At 40.2% G+C, this 16,385-nt stretch overlaps 1 protein-coding gene and 1 pseudogene across 2 annotated transcripts in view; one reads left to right on the forward strand and one right to left on the reverse strand.

Moving 5' to 3' along the window:
* RAD54L2 (RAD54 like 2) overlaps positions 1-16,385 on the reverse strand; it is a 124,325-nt gene that overhangs the window by 78,111 nt on the left and 29,829 nt on the right. The window lies entirely within an intron of this gene.
* On the forward strand, positions 5,967-6,376 carry LOC112913247 (cytochrome c oxidase assembly factor 3 homolog, mitochondrial pseudogene; annotated as a pseudogene).

Raw genomic sequence — 16,385 nt, forward strand, 5'->3', positions numbered from 1 at the left:
AGATTCACTGACCAATTCTTTCAATTATTCTATATATTTCAAATTTTCCATAATGAAATGTGGGGGAGGAGCACAAAATAAATAATCTTTTCTAAGACAAACTGCTACAGACACATCCACAATCAGGTTATCCTAAAATTCCTCCCTTCTCCCAAAATAAAAACCAAAACACAAGTCTCTAATTATTCAACACAAAAACTATTCCAGAACTGAAATCTCTTATTAAGGTCCAGACACAATTTGAAACAGAACTTTTACATTCTCCTAAGAAGACAGAAACAAAATGAAGTAAACTGAATCCTTAGAGTTCTGGAAAACTAGAATTTAAATTTAAGACTCTTTAGTCAACAACCATAGGAATTACAAATGTTGTGTGTACTGATGGATCATGTACTTAGCCTCTCAAGGAAGGCAAAAAAAACAGCTGAAATATGATTTAGTAATAAAATTTAAATTATCTCGTTAATAGCATACTTCCAAAAACACCTACAAAGCGTGTTAAGGCAGAGGAAAGAAAGGTGTTCCACAAATACAAATTAATATAACTAATGCATTCACTGAATAACAAAGCATATTCCAAATTTCTGAGGGAATAACTATCTTATGTCTTTAAGTTCATTAAGTTTTAGAAAGGAAGCAGTAAATCAATTAGATGTCATCAGCTTTGGAAGTGAAATTTATTCTGAATATGTGTACGATGATAATTCAACAGCAGCTACTCTGTGCGGAAGTCAATGTTTGTAATCAGCATAACCCCTCTGGTTCATCCTACACTGCTTGAGATAAGTGTTTTGCTTACAGCGTGTTTGCCTGATTATGGAGTAGCTTTTAGAGGACAATTTTTAATTAGCTAGTACCTTTAAGTAATCTGAATGCCTGTCATTTTAGAGAAGAAATTGTGTAGTAGTGAAAGAATGACAACCACTTAGATGTAAACAGTAACAAGGAGACGCCTCCTGTAAGTCCCCAGTTAATGAATATCTTCAAAAACCTCAGCCCCAAGCTCCTGATAGAAGCAAATATCACTTAAACATCAACAACCACACATACTATTAGAATATGAGACATTTCCAGACTCCTACTCAAAACATTTTAAAAACAGGACACTTTGGAGACGCCTGGGGTGCTCAGTGGTTGAGCATCTGCCTTCTGCCCAGGGCGTGATCCTGGAGTCCCGGGATCAAGTCCCTCATCGGGCTCCCTGTATGGAACGTGTTTCTCTCTCTGCCTATGTCTCTGCCTCTCTCTCCGAGTTTCTCATGAATAAAAAATAAATTAAAATTTAAATTAAAAAAAAACACACACACAAAAACCCAGGACACTTTAAAACAATACCCAGGTGATCAGATGCCCAAAACGGAGAATACACTAGAAGTGATGGATTTCTTAAGTCCCACCAAAATTGGTTATTTTCTTTCCCTACCTTCTTTGAACCACCAAATTTCTTTACAGAGATGACACAATGAATTCTTTACTCTTCAGAATCACACCAACTACTTAAGGGGCAGGCTTTGCTGTTACTGATCTCCTTCAAGAAAGTAACAAAGGGAAAACAGCAGGGGAAAAGCTGATCCTGGCCGGCAGCAGCGCAGTCAATTACATTCTGTCTCTATGGAGTTCCACCTACACATACGAACACTTCCAAGTCAGTACAGCCTTTCAAGCACAAAGAAGGCAGCCCTGATTCAAGAAATTAACTCTCAGTAGAACTGTTAAGCAGACATAAGGAAAAAAGTTGGTAAGGCAAAAATGCATCTCCCTCATTTGCTCCTCAACCCATGTAAAACTCTGTCTCAATCTCCAGGGAATAGGAGCTCTAGGAGAGATTATGGGTGTGCTGTACCTTAATGAGGACCTGTATTCCTACAAAGCAAATTCTGGGAATCAAATTCTATTTTAATGAAACTGGAGAACTAGCTATTTAAAGAAGCTCTAAAAAGAACCACTCGGAAAAGTAAATATTCAATCTCTAAGTAATATGTTAATGTCTATAGTTTAATATATTGGGTTTACTAAAGGAAGCTGTAATTATGAAGAAACCCACAGCCAATCCCTTTCCAGCCCTTTATAGCAATCTTTTTTTTTTTTTAACTTTTTTTTGTGGTATATTTTTTTATTGGAGTTCGACTTGCCAACATATAGTATAACACCCAGTGCACATCCCATTAAGTGCCCCTCTCAGTGCCCCATCACCCAGTTACCCCTTCCCTCCGCCCACCTCCCGTTCCACCACCCCCTGTTCGTTTCCCAGTTAGGAGTCTCTCATGTTCTGTCACCCTCTCTGATATTTCCCACTCATCTTCTCTCCTTTCCCCTTTAATCCCTTTCACTATTTTTTATATCCCCTGAATGAATGAAACCATACAATGTTTGTCCTTCTCCAATTGACTTACTTCACTCAGCATAATACCCTCCAGTTCCATCCACGTTGAAGCAAATGGTGGGTATTTGTTACTTCTAATGGCTGTGTAATATTCCATTGTATACATATATCACATCTTCTTTATCCATTCATCTTTCGATGGACACCGAGGCTCCTTCCACAGTTTGGCTATTGTGGACATTGCTGCTATAAACATCGGGGTGCAGGTGTCCCGGAGTTTCACTGCATCTGTATCTTTGGGGTAAATCCCCAGCAGTGCAATTGCTGGGTCATAGGGTACCTCTATTTTTATCTCTTCGAGGAACCTCCACAGTTTTCCAGAATGGCTGTACCAGTTCACATTCCCACCAACAGTGCAAGAGGGTTCCCCTTTCTCCACATCCTCTCCCAACATTTGTTGTTTCCTGTCTTGTTAATTTTTACTGTTCTCACTGGTGTGAGGTGGCATCTCATTGTGGTTTTGATTTGTATTTCCCTGATGGCAAGGGATGCGGAGCATTTTCTCATGTGCTTGTTGGTCATGTCTATGTCTTCCTCTGTGAAATTTCTGTTCATGTCTTTTGCCCATTTCATGATTGGAATGTTTGTTTCTTTGTTTAATAAGTTCTTTATAGTTCTGGGATACTAGCCCTTTTTCTGATATGTCATTTGCAAATATCTTCTCCCATTCTGTAGGTTGTCTTTTAGTTTTGTTGACTGTTTCTTTTGCTGTGCAGAAGTTTTTTATCTTGATTAAGTCCCAATAGTTCGGGGATCCCTGGGTGGCTCAGCGGATTGGCGCCTGCCTTTGGCCCAGGTGTGATCCTGGGGTCCCAGAATCGAGGCCCGTGTCAGGTTCCCTGCGTGGAGCCTGCTTCTCCCTCTGCCTATGTCTCTGCCTCTCTCTGTGTGTCTCTCATGAATAAATAAAATAAAATTTTTTAAAAAAAGTCCCAATACTTCATTTTTGCTTTTGTTTCTCTTGCCTTCGTAGATGTATCTTGCAAGAAGTTGCTGTGACCAAGTTCAAAAAAAGGTGTTGCCTGTGTTCTCCTCTAGGATTTTGATGGATTCTTGTCTCACATTTAGATCTTTCATCCATTTTGAGTTTATCTTGGTGTATGGTATAAGAGAATGGTCTAGTTACATTCTTCTGCATGTGGATGTCCAATTTTCCCAGCACCATTTATTGAAGAGACTGTCCTTTTTCCAGTGGATGGTCTTTCCTGCTTTGTCGAATATTAGTTGACCATAGAGTTGAAAGCCCATTTCTGGGTTCTCTATTCTGTTCCATTGATCTATGTGTCTGTTTTTGTGCCAGTACCACACTGTCTTGATGATCACAGCTTTGTAGTACAACTTGAAATCCAGCATTGTGATGCTGGCTATTCGGGGTCTGGTTTTCTTTTTCAATATTCCACTGGCTATTTGGGGTCTTTTCTGATTCCACATAAATCTTAAGATTATTTGTTCCAACTCTCTGAAGAAAGTCCATGGTATTTTGATAGGGATTGCATGGAATGTGAAAACTGCCCTGGGTAGCATTGACATTTTCACAATATTAATTCTTCCAATCCATGAGCATGGAATATTTTTCCATATCTTTGTGTCTTCCTCAATTTCTTTCAGAAGTATCCTGTAGTTTTTAGGGTATAGATCCTTTATCTCTTTCATTAGGTTTATTTCTAGGTATCTTATACTTTTGGGTACAATGGTAAATGGGATTGATGCCTTAATTTCTCTTTCTTCAGTCTCATTGTTTATGTATAGAAATGCCACTGATTTCTGGGCATTGATTTTGTATCCTGCCACACTGCCTTCCATCTTCAATATTAAGACCTTCCATCTTAAGACGAAGAAAAAGGTTCCTCTGATTTGCTAAGCTCAAAAACATGGACACCTGTCTATAAAGCAGTGCCTAGCCAAGAATCAGTGAAATTAATCATGCGGGCACAGCTCTAAGACACAACCCTGGGGAAGAGAATACACAGAAGGGAAAAACACAAAGACAAACACATACTTGCAAAGTCTTTCTTCACAAAGCAGACCATGCTTAGAGAGTCTACACTGAAATCATAAACTGTGGCACATACTGCCTCCCCCCTTCAGGGCAGCCCATGCAATTTCAGAGATGTCTTTCTGGTCCTCAGCAGCATCCTGATGCTGTGTTTGATATAAAAGAAACCATTCCAAGGGATGCCTGGGTGGCTCAGCGGTTGAGCATCTGTCTTCAGCTCAGGGTCATGATCCCAGGATCCCGGGATCAAGTCCCACATAGGGCTCCCAGCATGGAACCTGCTTCTCTCTCTGCCTCTCTCTGTCTCTCATGAATAAATAAATAAAATCTTAAAAAAGAAAGAAAGAAAGAAACCATTCTAAACTGCCATGTCCTCATTAATTTTGGTGACCCTGAGTTGTATTAAATTTCCTCAAATTATCTCAAAGCAATTCCACAGCCGAGTGCCACACACACTTCTTTTTCCATTACGAATATAAACAAAACCATGCATTTATGCTAATATACAAGGGGGAAAAGCCTTAAGAGCATGAAAACATTCAGTCCAAAACTTTAGGCAACACTTATCCAAAGAAATTGCATTATTCAAGCAATTTATATAATTCAAAGACTTAAAAAAAAAGTTTAGTCCATTTCCAGTACTCCCAGAGTAAAGGATTCTTCCAGCCTGCTGAGAGATCCACTATGGATCTCTTAAGTTATTTCAAAACACCTTTTCTGGGCAAGAGAAAAACCTGACACATATATGTAGCCCAAATGCCTTTTGATTATCTTTCAGTTACTTAAAAACACATTTAATACATACAAAGCAGCCACAGAGATAGAAAGTGACACAGCTCAAAATATTTTATTTGGAAATCTAAGGAGACTTCTGGCAATATGGACCTTAATTAAGACAGAATAAGGAAGAGAAGGTGAACAAAACATTCAGGACTCCAAGGAGCAGGGCCACAGGAGACAACTCTCTCTAAATGGCAATGCAGTGAAGCCAGGTCCAGGGACTCAGCACCAAGCACAACGAGGAACTGGAGCCATGTAATCAGTCAAGAAATCTAAATTCTAGCCATGCTTTATGGGAAACTAGTTGCACAACCTTGGTCAAATCAGTTCTCCCTCAGCTTCCATCATCCCTTCACACTACCCAGGAGATAGACAGACCCAAGTTCATCTTCCAGATTCTATGACAGCAGTTCTCAGAGGGTGGTCCAGGGACCCCTGGGATCCTCAAGACCCTTTCAAAGTAGCCACAAAGTAAAAATCATGCATAGGTTAAAGAGTCATTCAAAGTGCAAGATAGATCAATAGATTTTAATGCAACAGAATATAAACAGTTCTTTGATATAATTTCAAATTCCATAATACAATTAATCTTGAAACTACCACTAGTCAGAGTTATGGTACAGTATCAAAGAATACAATTATCTGAAAAGGCTGTTAACATAGTCCTCCCTTTTCCAACTACATTCTTCATCTACTTCAACAATACAGTAAGTCAACAAAACAGTAAGTCACGACATAAAGAAGCAGATCTGAGAATCTATCTCTATTCAATCAGACATTTTCAAATTTTCAAATGTGTAAAACAATTCTACTCCTAATTTTTTCATTTTGGAAAATATAGTTATTTTTTATTAAAAATTATTTATGTTTTGGACTACGAAGGGTGGAGCAGCAACATGGCAGTGCCTGGTGCAGGTGACTCTCTCAATGCTAAGAGTGGACAGGCCCCTGTGGCTCAGTGCATCGACCCGACCCGGGAGAAGCTGACTCCCGCGCAGCTGCAGTTCATGCGGCAAGTGGAGCTCGCCAAGTAGCAGAAGAAGCTGCTGCAAAGGCGGACCCAGAACATCCTGATCAGCCTGGGCATCGGGGCTGTGGTGTTAGCTATTTATGGCTACACCTTCTACTCCGTGTCCCAGGAGCATTTCCTAGATGAGCTAGAGGATGAGGCCAAAGCTGCCCGAGCCCAAGCCCTCGCGAGGGCATCAGGACCCTGAACCAGATGGGCACTGCACGTCTCCAACCCGCTGGAGCTCCTTTCACGTGGTGGATGATGCCCGGTGACCCTGTGGAAATCCAAGCCTGCGCACAGCATTGATGGCCTCAACCTTGAACGATGATTGAGCCCAAGAATTTATTGCACTTGGCCAGGTCAAGGGAGTATTGCCCACCTTACACAAACTGTGTCCACTGAACCCTTCTTGCAGTTGGTTTCCTTTTTTGAGAGCTGTATAACCTTGGCTTTTCTCAGGCTTTCAGACTTTGTGGTTTACCCTCTTTACCTCCCTGGGGCTTAGCTGTTATGGAGGTGGCAGCTGTGTATAATGTTGGAGCCTCAAGTGGGAAAGATGGAGTTAGGTTGAGAATAATAAACTGAGTCACCTCTCTTGGAGCCAAAAAAAAAAAAAAAAAAAAAAATATATATATATATATATATATATATATATATATATATACATATGTTTTAACAAATAATGAGTTTATAATTTTTTTAAAGAAATTGATATTTTTGTTTTAGTTTCTAACACAGTAAACATTGACCATTATAACCCATATAAACAAAAGCTTTTTGGGATCTTCAATAATTTTTAAAGTATAAAAGGATTTAAGAACAAAGTGTTTGAGATCTATGGTCTTAGAGTCCCTATTTTCAGGTATCATAAAGAAAAATTGGCATTTTTTAAAAAATGTAACAAACAGAACCACATTAGATGAATAACATAAATATTTAAACAGCTCCATTCTGTATTCAAACAAAAAGTACAAGATTAATCTAATATATTAATGATACACATGGGTTATTTTATAAATATAATTAACCATCAAGGGCAAACTTTCCCAGTGACTTAAGTTAATATTACATTTCCAAAGTCAAATTTTTACTTTTGCTATGGAATCTCGGCTATCCACATGCCACTTTAAATAAGTGGTCAAGGGTTGGGATGTCTGGGTGGCTCAGTGGTTTAGCACCTGCCTTTGGCTCAGGGCATGATCCTGGAGTCCCAGGATCGAGTCCCACATCGGGCTCCTTACATGGAGCCTGCTTCTCCCTCTGCCTGTGTCTCTGCCTTTCTCATTCTTTCTCTCTCGCTCTCTCTCTGTCACTCATGAATAAATAAATAAAATATTTAAAAATAAATAAAACATTTTTAAAAATAAATAAAACATTTTTTTTTAATTTTTTTTTTTTTTTAATTTATGATAGTCACAGAGAGAGAGAGAGAGAGAGGCAGAGACACAGGCAGAGGGAGAAGCAGGCTCCATGCACCGGGAGCCCGATGTGGGATTCGATCCAGGGTCTCCCGGATGGCGCCCTGGGTCAAAGGCAGGCGCCAAACCGCTGCGCCACCTAGGGATCCCAATAAAACATTTTTTTTTAAACTTATTTAAGATAGTCACACAGAGAAAGAGAGAGAGAGAGGCAGGGCCACAGGCAGAGGGAGAAGCAGGCTCCATGCACCGGGAGCCCGACGTGGGATTTGATCCCGGGTCTCCAGGATCGCGCCCTGGGCCAAAGGCAGGCGCCAAACCGCTGCGCCACCCAGGGATCCCTAAATAAAACATTTTTAAAAATAAATAAAATGGTCAAGGGCTGAGGTTCCCTGTGCTTGCCCCCAAAGCTTCCCTAACTTAGGTCCTTCATCCAAGAGGTCACTGAGCAGCATATCCCTGCAGGATCAGTCCCAGGCATTTTGAAGAAGTAGGAATAAAACTCTAGAAGGCTGCTACTGAGGGAAGCAAATTTTAAAAACTCATTTTATTCTCCATGGAGTCAGCTGGAAAAAAAAGGGAGAAAGAGGGTGATAAACAATTGTGTTGGGAAGATATAAGCTAAAGCAGAGTGACAGCTTTGGCTATGAGAAGGCTATGTGATATAGGCTCTGCTCCTCAGAGGGACCTGGCTCTGAAAAATTCTCTCCCTCTCTCTCTCAATCACAAACACACACCACATGAACATTTTAAACCATCAGTATAATGTGAGGGTGATTAAAAAAAAAAGAAAAGAAAAAGAAGAAAGTAAGTTTCCTGAATCTCTGAATACAGAGGATGAGGCACGAGATCCCTGCAAACATTAGGCACCAACTTTGGTGAAGACTTCTCTGTATCTAGTCAACCTATCCACCAGATACAATCTTGAAAACCTCTAAGCCAGTAGCATTTCGACAAACCAAAGCTTTTAAAAATAAGACTATAGCAGAAACTCTACATAAATCCTTCTATAATACAAACAATAAACACAATTTTCCGAGTTGATATGGATCACTTTTGAGTTCCAATTGTCATTCATTTTAAAATAGCTGTAACTACATGGTATACGGGTTGCATACTATGGTTTTTCCTAAAATGGCATCTATTACAGACAAAAGTTTTAATGTAGGGCTACTATTTTATGACATATACTCATATTTCCAAAATATTCTACAGGAAAAAATACAACATACTAACATGACTGTTTTTACATGGTTACTCAAGTTTTTCACTTTGACTTTGCCAAGTGACTTGGGCACTCCGTGTGCTTAGCTCCTTAAACACATAGGTATATTCTTTTTTTTTTTTTTTTTTACATAGGTATATTCTTAATATCTTTTTTCTTTTTTTAAAGTAGGTTCCACACCCAACATGAGGCTTGAACTCATGGCCTTGAGAACAAGAGTTGCATGCACTACCAATGAAGCCAGCCAGGCAGGTGCCCCAACATAGGTAAACTCTTCTGGCTCTGCTTCTCTCAGTTCTAAAATAAATGGGAATATTAGTCAGGTGCAGACCCCTATGGTGCTTGTGGTACAAAACAAAAATGTATTTTGGTCTTTTCCCCTGGTTCCTGGCAGAGCTCCCAAAATCCTTGGAATTTTCTGAGTGACAAGAGTGTCTTTTGCTGTTTACACTGAGCCTCCTTTTGATCAGACCTGAATTTGTGCCAATGAAGTGACTTGGGTGGGGCCCCCAGATAGCCTCATGATGGAACTGGTCATCAGAAAGATTGAGTCTAGAAGGTTGGCACTTTCAGCCCTACCCACCAACCTCCCAAGATGGAGATGGGGAGCTGGAGATTAAGCTCTATAAAAACTCTTGAACATTTAGATTCAGAGAGCTTCTGAGGTCAGTGAACACATCAAGATACTAGGGGAATGGCACAACTAGAAAAGGTATTGAGCTCCATGCCACCCCTCCTCCATACCTTGCCCAATGCATCCCCTAGGCATCTTCTTCCATTTGGCTGTTCTGAGCTACATCCTTTAAAATAAACCGGTAAACATAATCAAAGTATGTTCCGGAGTTCTAAGAGTCATTCTTAGAAATTACTGAGCCATTTTGAGTTTATCTTTGCGTATGGTGCAAGAGAGTGGTCTAGTTTCATTCTTCTGCATGTGGATGTCCAATTTTCCCAGCACCATTTATTGCAGAGACTGTCTTTCTTCCAATGGATAGTCTTTCCTCCTTTATCGAAATTAGTTGACCATAAAGTTGAGGGTCCACTTCTGGATTCTCTTTTCTGTTCCATTGATCTATGTGTTTGTTTTTGTGCCAGTACCACACTGTCTTGATGACCACAGCTTTGTAGTACAACCTGAAATCTGGCATTGTGATGCCCCCAGATATGATTTTCTTTTTTAAAATTCCCCTGGCTGGATCCCTGGGTGGCGCAGCGGTTTGGCGCTTGCCTTTGGCCCAGGGCAGGATCCTGGAGACCCGGGATCGAATCCCACGTCGGGCTCCCGGTGCATGGAGCCTGCTTCTCCCTCTGCCTATGTCTCTGCCTCTCTCTCTGTGTGTGTGTGTGACTATCATAAATAAAAATTTTAAATAAATAAATAAATAACAAATAAATAAATAAATAAAATAAAATAAAATAAAATAAAATAAAATAAAATAAAATAAAATAAAATAAAATAAAATTCCCCTGGCTATTCAGGGTCTTTTCTGATTCCACACAAATCTTAAAATAATTTGTTCTAACTCTCTGAAAAAAGTCCATGGTATTTTGATAGGGATTGCATTAAACGTGTAAATTGCCCTGGGTAACATTGACATTTTCACAATATTAATTCTGCCAATCCATGAGCATGGAATATTTTTCCATCTCTTTGTGTCTTCCTCAATTTCTTTCAGAAGTGTTCCATAGTTTTTAGGGTATAGATCCTTTACCTCTTTGGTTAAGTTTATTCCTAGGTATCTTATGCTTTTGGTGCAATTGTAAATGGGATTGACTCCTTAATTTCTCTTTCTTCAGTCTCATTGTTAGTGTATAGAAATGCCACTGACTTCTGGGCATGGATTTTGTATCCTGCCACGCTGCCAAATTGCTGTATCAGTTCTAGCAATCTTGGGGTGGAGACTTTTGGGTTTTCTATGTAGAGTATCAGGTCATCGGCGAAGAGGGAGAGTTTGACTTCTTCTTTGCCAATTCGAATGCCTTTAATGTCTTTTTGTTGTCTGATTGCTGAGGCTAGCACTTCTAGTACTATGTTGAATAGCAGTGGTGAGAGTGGACATCCCTCTCTTGTTCCTGATCTTAGGGGAAAGGCTCCCAGTGCTTCCCCATTGAGAATGATATTTGCTGTGGGCTTTTTGTAGATGGCTTTTAAGATGTTGAGGAATGTTCCCTCTCTCCCTATACTCTGAAGAGTTTTGATCAGGAATGGATGCTGTATTTTGTCAAATGCTTTCTCTGCATCTAATGAGAGGATCATATGGTTCTTGGTTTTTCTCTTGCTGATATGAGGAATCACATTGATTGTTTTACGAGTGTTGAACCAGCCTTGTGTCCTGGGAATAAGTCCTACTTGGTCATGGTGAATAATTTTCTTAATGTACTGTTAGATCCTATTGGCTAGTATCTTGTTGAGAATTTTTGCATCTTACACTGTTGGTGGGAATGTGAAATGGTGCAGCCACTCTGGAAAACTGTGTGGAGGTTCCTCAAAGAGTTAAAAATAGACCTGCCCTATGACCCAGCAATTGCACTGTTGGGGATTTACCCCAAAGATACAGATGCAATGAAACGCCGGGACACCTGCACCCCAATGTTTATAGCAGCAATGTCCACAATAGCCAAACTGTGGAAGGAGCCTCGGTGTCCATCGAAAGATGAATGGATAAAGAAGATGTGGTTTATGTATGCAATGGAATATTACTCAGCCATTAGAAATGACAAATATCCACCATTTGCTTCAACGTGGGTGGACCTGGAGGGTATTATGCTGAGTGAAATGAGTCAATCGGAGAAGGACAAATGTTATATGGTCTCATTCATTTGGTGAATATAAATAATAGTGAAAGGGAATAGAAGGGAAGGGAGAAGAAATGGGTAGGAAATATCAGAAAGGGAGACAGAACATGAAAGACTCCTAACTCTGGGAAACAAACTAGGTGTGGTGGAAGGGGAGGAGGGCGGGGGGGGGGGGTGAATGGGTGACGGGCACTGAGGGGGGCACTTGACGGGATGAGAACTGGGTGTTATTCTGTATGTTGGCAAATTGAACACCAATAAAAAATAAAATTTATTATTAAAAAAAAAAGAAATTACTGAGCCAAGGACACCTGGTGGCTCAGCGATTGAGTGTCTGCCACTGGCTCGGGACGTGATCCCGGTGCTGGGATCAAGTCCTGCATCAGGCTCCCTGCAAGGAGACTGCTTCTCCCTCTATGTCTCTGCCTCTCTCTCTGTGTCTCTCATGAACATATAAATAAAATCTTTAAAAAAGAAAAAAAAATTACTGAGCCAAAGGAGAGAGTCATGGAACTCTTGATTTACGGTCAGTCAGAAGTATGGGTAATCAAGGACTTGCAGCTGGCATCTGAAGTAGGGGCAAGTCTTGCAGGACTTCGTCCTTAGCCTTAGGGTCTCTGCTAAATCGAGATAGTGTCAGAAATGAATTGTTGGATCCCTGCTCGGTATCTGGAGAATCAGAGAATTGGTTACTGGTACTGGAAAACATCCCAGTGCCACAAGGATTTAAGTGACAAATCACAGAAAAAAAATTATATCTGAAAAGTGCAGAAAGTCTGAAGATCCACTGTTTCTTGACTTCCCATGTACAAAAATAAATTGTATATTTACTTCAATGCAAGAGGTAATCTGCACCTTTAAACTATTAAATGTCACATTTCTGGTGGACTTAGATTATTAAGTGGTACAGAGATTAAAAATGAAAATCCGTATTAGGTTCACCTCTCAAATCACAAAAAAGGAAAAGAACCACAGATCAGTCAAATCTGTTTCAGATGCATTCTTTTCTGTATTTCTAATGGATGATAAAAACTGATTATGAGGAGAAAACTCACAGAACCAATAAGGATCATTAGTAATTTAAGCAGTTCAAAATACATAGAGTCTAACCATTACTTGTCTATTAGATACTTCCCTTAGCCAACAAAACACCCTCTTACACTGCCAAATCTATTAGCAGCTGCCAAACGTGGAAGAATAAAAATGAGTCCTATTCAAACACAACCCCTTTCTTCTCAAAGTGGCAGCACCTTTCTCTAGAATGCCATGAGGAAGTCAGGATTAGAATGTGAACTAGAAGGTAAGAATACTGGGGCTAACTGTGTACACCCCACCATATATGTAAAATAATTCTTGAAAAATTGTTTCAGATTAAAGGAGACTAAATGCAATGTGGGATCCTGGATTAGATCTTGGACCTGGAGAAGAAAATAGCTATAAAAGCCAGTCCTGAGGACAACAGTTGAAGCAACTGAAATGAACTATGGGTTATACAATAGTATTGTATCAATATCATGTTTCTGGATTTTGAGACTTGTTTTGCGGTTATATTAGAAAATGTCTTTGGGGTGGGGGGCGGTGCTGGGTAGCTCGGTCCATTAAGCATCCAACTCTTAATTTTAGTACAGGTCATGATCTCAGGGTCCTGAGACTGAGCCCCCTGTCTGGGCTCTCCGCTCAGGGGGGAGACTGCTTCCCCTCTCTCTCCCTCTGCCCCTTAACCTACTCATGTGTACAAGCATACACATGCTTGCTCTCTCTCTCTCTCTCTCTCTCTCTCTCTCTCTCAAATAAATAAATCTTTAAGAAAAAAGAAAATGCCTTTAGGAATTACACATGAAGCATTTGTGTATTTAAGAAATACACAATAAAATTAAAAATCTTCTAAAAGACAGTTTAACAAGAGAATAAAATCATCTATTCCTAGTTCTCCAAAGATTTAAACACTTGAGTACGAAAATCTTATTTCAAAGTACAGAATTGAAAGATTACCTATCTGACTATTCTCTATAGTTAATTAGTAACACATCAGTATGAAACTTCCTTTTCTTTAAGACACAAAAATGTAGGGTTAAAAGGCTTATAATTAAGCTTCCAGCATCCCCATGTGCAGACAGGATGTCCTCTTGGTAGGAGATAGGCCTCTCTCTCTCTCTTCTCTTGAGCCCAGCAGGAGCTGGAATCATCTCTGAGGCAAGTCTCACCTGGGTTCCCTCTGGAAGGCTCTAGGTCTGGTCAATGTCATAAACAAATAGCACCCCACAGGCAGGTAGAAACTGGACTCACCAGCTCACCCTCCCTCTTTGTATAGATGTGGTCCAATCTGAACAGTCTTCTAAGGAGCCTTATGTAATTTATCTAGATTACATGTTTCACTGTTACTTATGGCCAAGGTTACTGAACCTGTGTTCAGTTCTTAGGCTCCTACACACACATACACACACACACACACACAGATGCATGTGCATGCATGCACTTCAGCATTACAGAAATAAGGAGCTTAAAATTCATACCACTGAACCACTTACTTTAGTACACTTGCCCTATGTCTCTCTCTGGTCATGAGTATTGATGAAAACAGTGATATCTGAACATTAGCAAAACTAAGTGGAAAAAAGAGTGTACACTTGACCTAAAGCCAATACAGTGAAGTAGAAAAAAAAAACCTGCTTCTTTCAAACTTCTCTCTTCTTTGGGGAAAAGCATATGGAGTCTGGACAAAACTCAGGCTTCAGATTTGTAAGTAAGAAGAGGACCTGCAGGGGGTGCCTTGGTGGCTCAGTGGGTTAAGCATCTGCTTTTGGCTCAGGTCATGATCCCAGGGTCCTGGGATGAAGCCCCAGAGTCTGGCTCTCTGCTCAGTGGGGAGTCGGCCTCTCCCTCTGCACCTCTCCTCCACTCATATTCTCTCTCATGTGCATTCACTCTCTCAAATAAATAAAATCTTAAGAAAGAAAAAAAGAAGAGGACCTGCAGGAAAACCTCATCTCTATAAACACAAAATAACAGATGTTGACCATCTCTCAAAGACTGGAACATGGCTTGTGTAGTAGATGCACACACCAAACCAGGTACCTCTCATCCCTCTTCAGATAAAGATGCTTATTCCATGAAGACAAGCCATAACTTCATTGCACCATATAGGATGTACAGAAACCAAGATAATTCACACAAGAATCTTATGGCCATGATACTGTCTTGGTAGAGGGGACAAAGGGCACAGATTGAGATGAACAAAAAGTCTGAGTAAATACTTTAAAGAAAAAAGTAACTGACAGTTATTTTGTAGAAAGAATGGTCAAAGGAAAAGGCAGAAAGGTTAGTGATGAATTCAGTCCAAAACCTAGGTATGATATAAAAAGACACTATGCTAGGCATTGTGGGAATAATACAAATATATGCCTCAAAGAATGATGCAGAGTAAGAAGCTATAAGGCTATCTGACTCCAAAACAGAAAGAATCAATGTCATTTTGGGACACCAAAGAAATCTGTAGCATTTGAGTAAATAACAAATTCCAAGTCAAATCTAGTCTTAATTTAAAATGATGTCCCATGGGACGCCTGGGTGGCTTAGCAGTTGAGCGTCTGCCTTTGGCTCAGGGCGTGATCCCAGAGTCCCAGGATTAAGTCCCACATTGAGCTCCCTGCATGGAGCCTGCTTCTTCCTCTGCCTATGTTTCTGCCTCTCTCTCTCTGTGTGTCTCATGAATAAATAAAAATTTTTTAAAAATAATAAAATAAAATGATATCCCTAATACAAAAATGGAAAATGATATTTTTGTCCCACTAGGAAATTTACAATGCATTTTCCCCCTAATTATACTAAACATTTGCCCTAAATACATTCACACTCTCTTATTTGATCCCTGGTGCCCAAGATATTCATTCACCCTCATGCAGTTAAGGGTACAGTCCAGACCCACATGGTTTCTCTCAAACCAGGTGAGGCTGCCCTGGAATTAAACCACAAGCCTCTGCCACATCACCACTTACTATGCCGACCTACAACTGTTGGCAACCACCATCCTAGAATAATCTAGTTGACTGAGAGTGAAGAATAAAAGTGGAACACCTAGAGACAACTGCCAAATCTCAAGGGCAGAGACTCCAGGCCTGTGTTTGGGTGAGATTAAGGAAGTTCCAATCTTCTGATCATTTACTCAACAATTAGTTATTACTACTTGTTCTTGTGGCTTGTTCTCAAATGGACATTGCCCCAGCACCATGGCCCAAATAAAAATGTACAAAAAGGAGAAAAAGAGTGACAGAAAAAGGACAAGATGAGGAGGTAATTCTTCCTCCTGCTCACCACAGCATGCAAGAATGAGTGTGACTCACTGTTACATCACAGTGAAGCTAAACAAAAAACCCAGCTAAGTCAATGATGGCTCTGGCATAGTTAGAAATGCAGGGCTAGAGGCTGCCACTCTGCCAAGCTAACTGAGAAACTACTAAACTACTACTGTCACAGGTAGTTCCAGAATCTCCTAATCCTATTAAATAAAGATTAAAAAAAAAAAAAAGGCAGCCCCGGTGGCACAGCGGTTTAGCGCCGCCTGCAGCCCAGGGCGTGATCCTGGAGACCCAGGATAGAGTCCCACACCGGGCTCGCTGCATGGTGCCTGCTTCTCCCTCTGTCTGTGTCTCTCCCTCTCTCTCTCTAGCTGTGTCTCTATGAATAAATAAATAAAATCTTAAAAAAAAAAAAAAACAGTGGCTCCCATAGCAAACAGTTCGGACAAGTAAGCCTCATCACATGCCAAATGTCCCATT

This window comes from Vulpes vulpes, chromosome 9, assembly GCF_048418805.1.
Source record: "Vulpes vulpes isolate BD-2025 chromosome 9, VulVul3, whole genome shotgun sequence".
In the NCBI taxonomy this organism is placed as follows: domain Eukaryota; kingdom Metazoa; phylum Chordata; class Mammalia; order Carnivora; family Canidae; genus Vulpes; species Vulpes vulpes.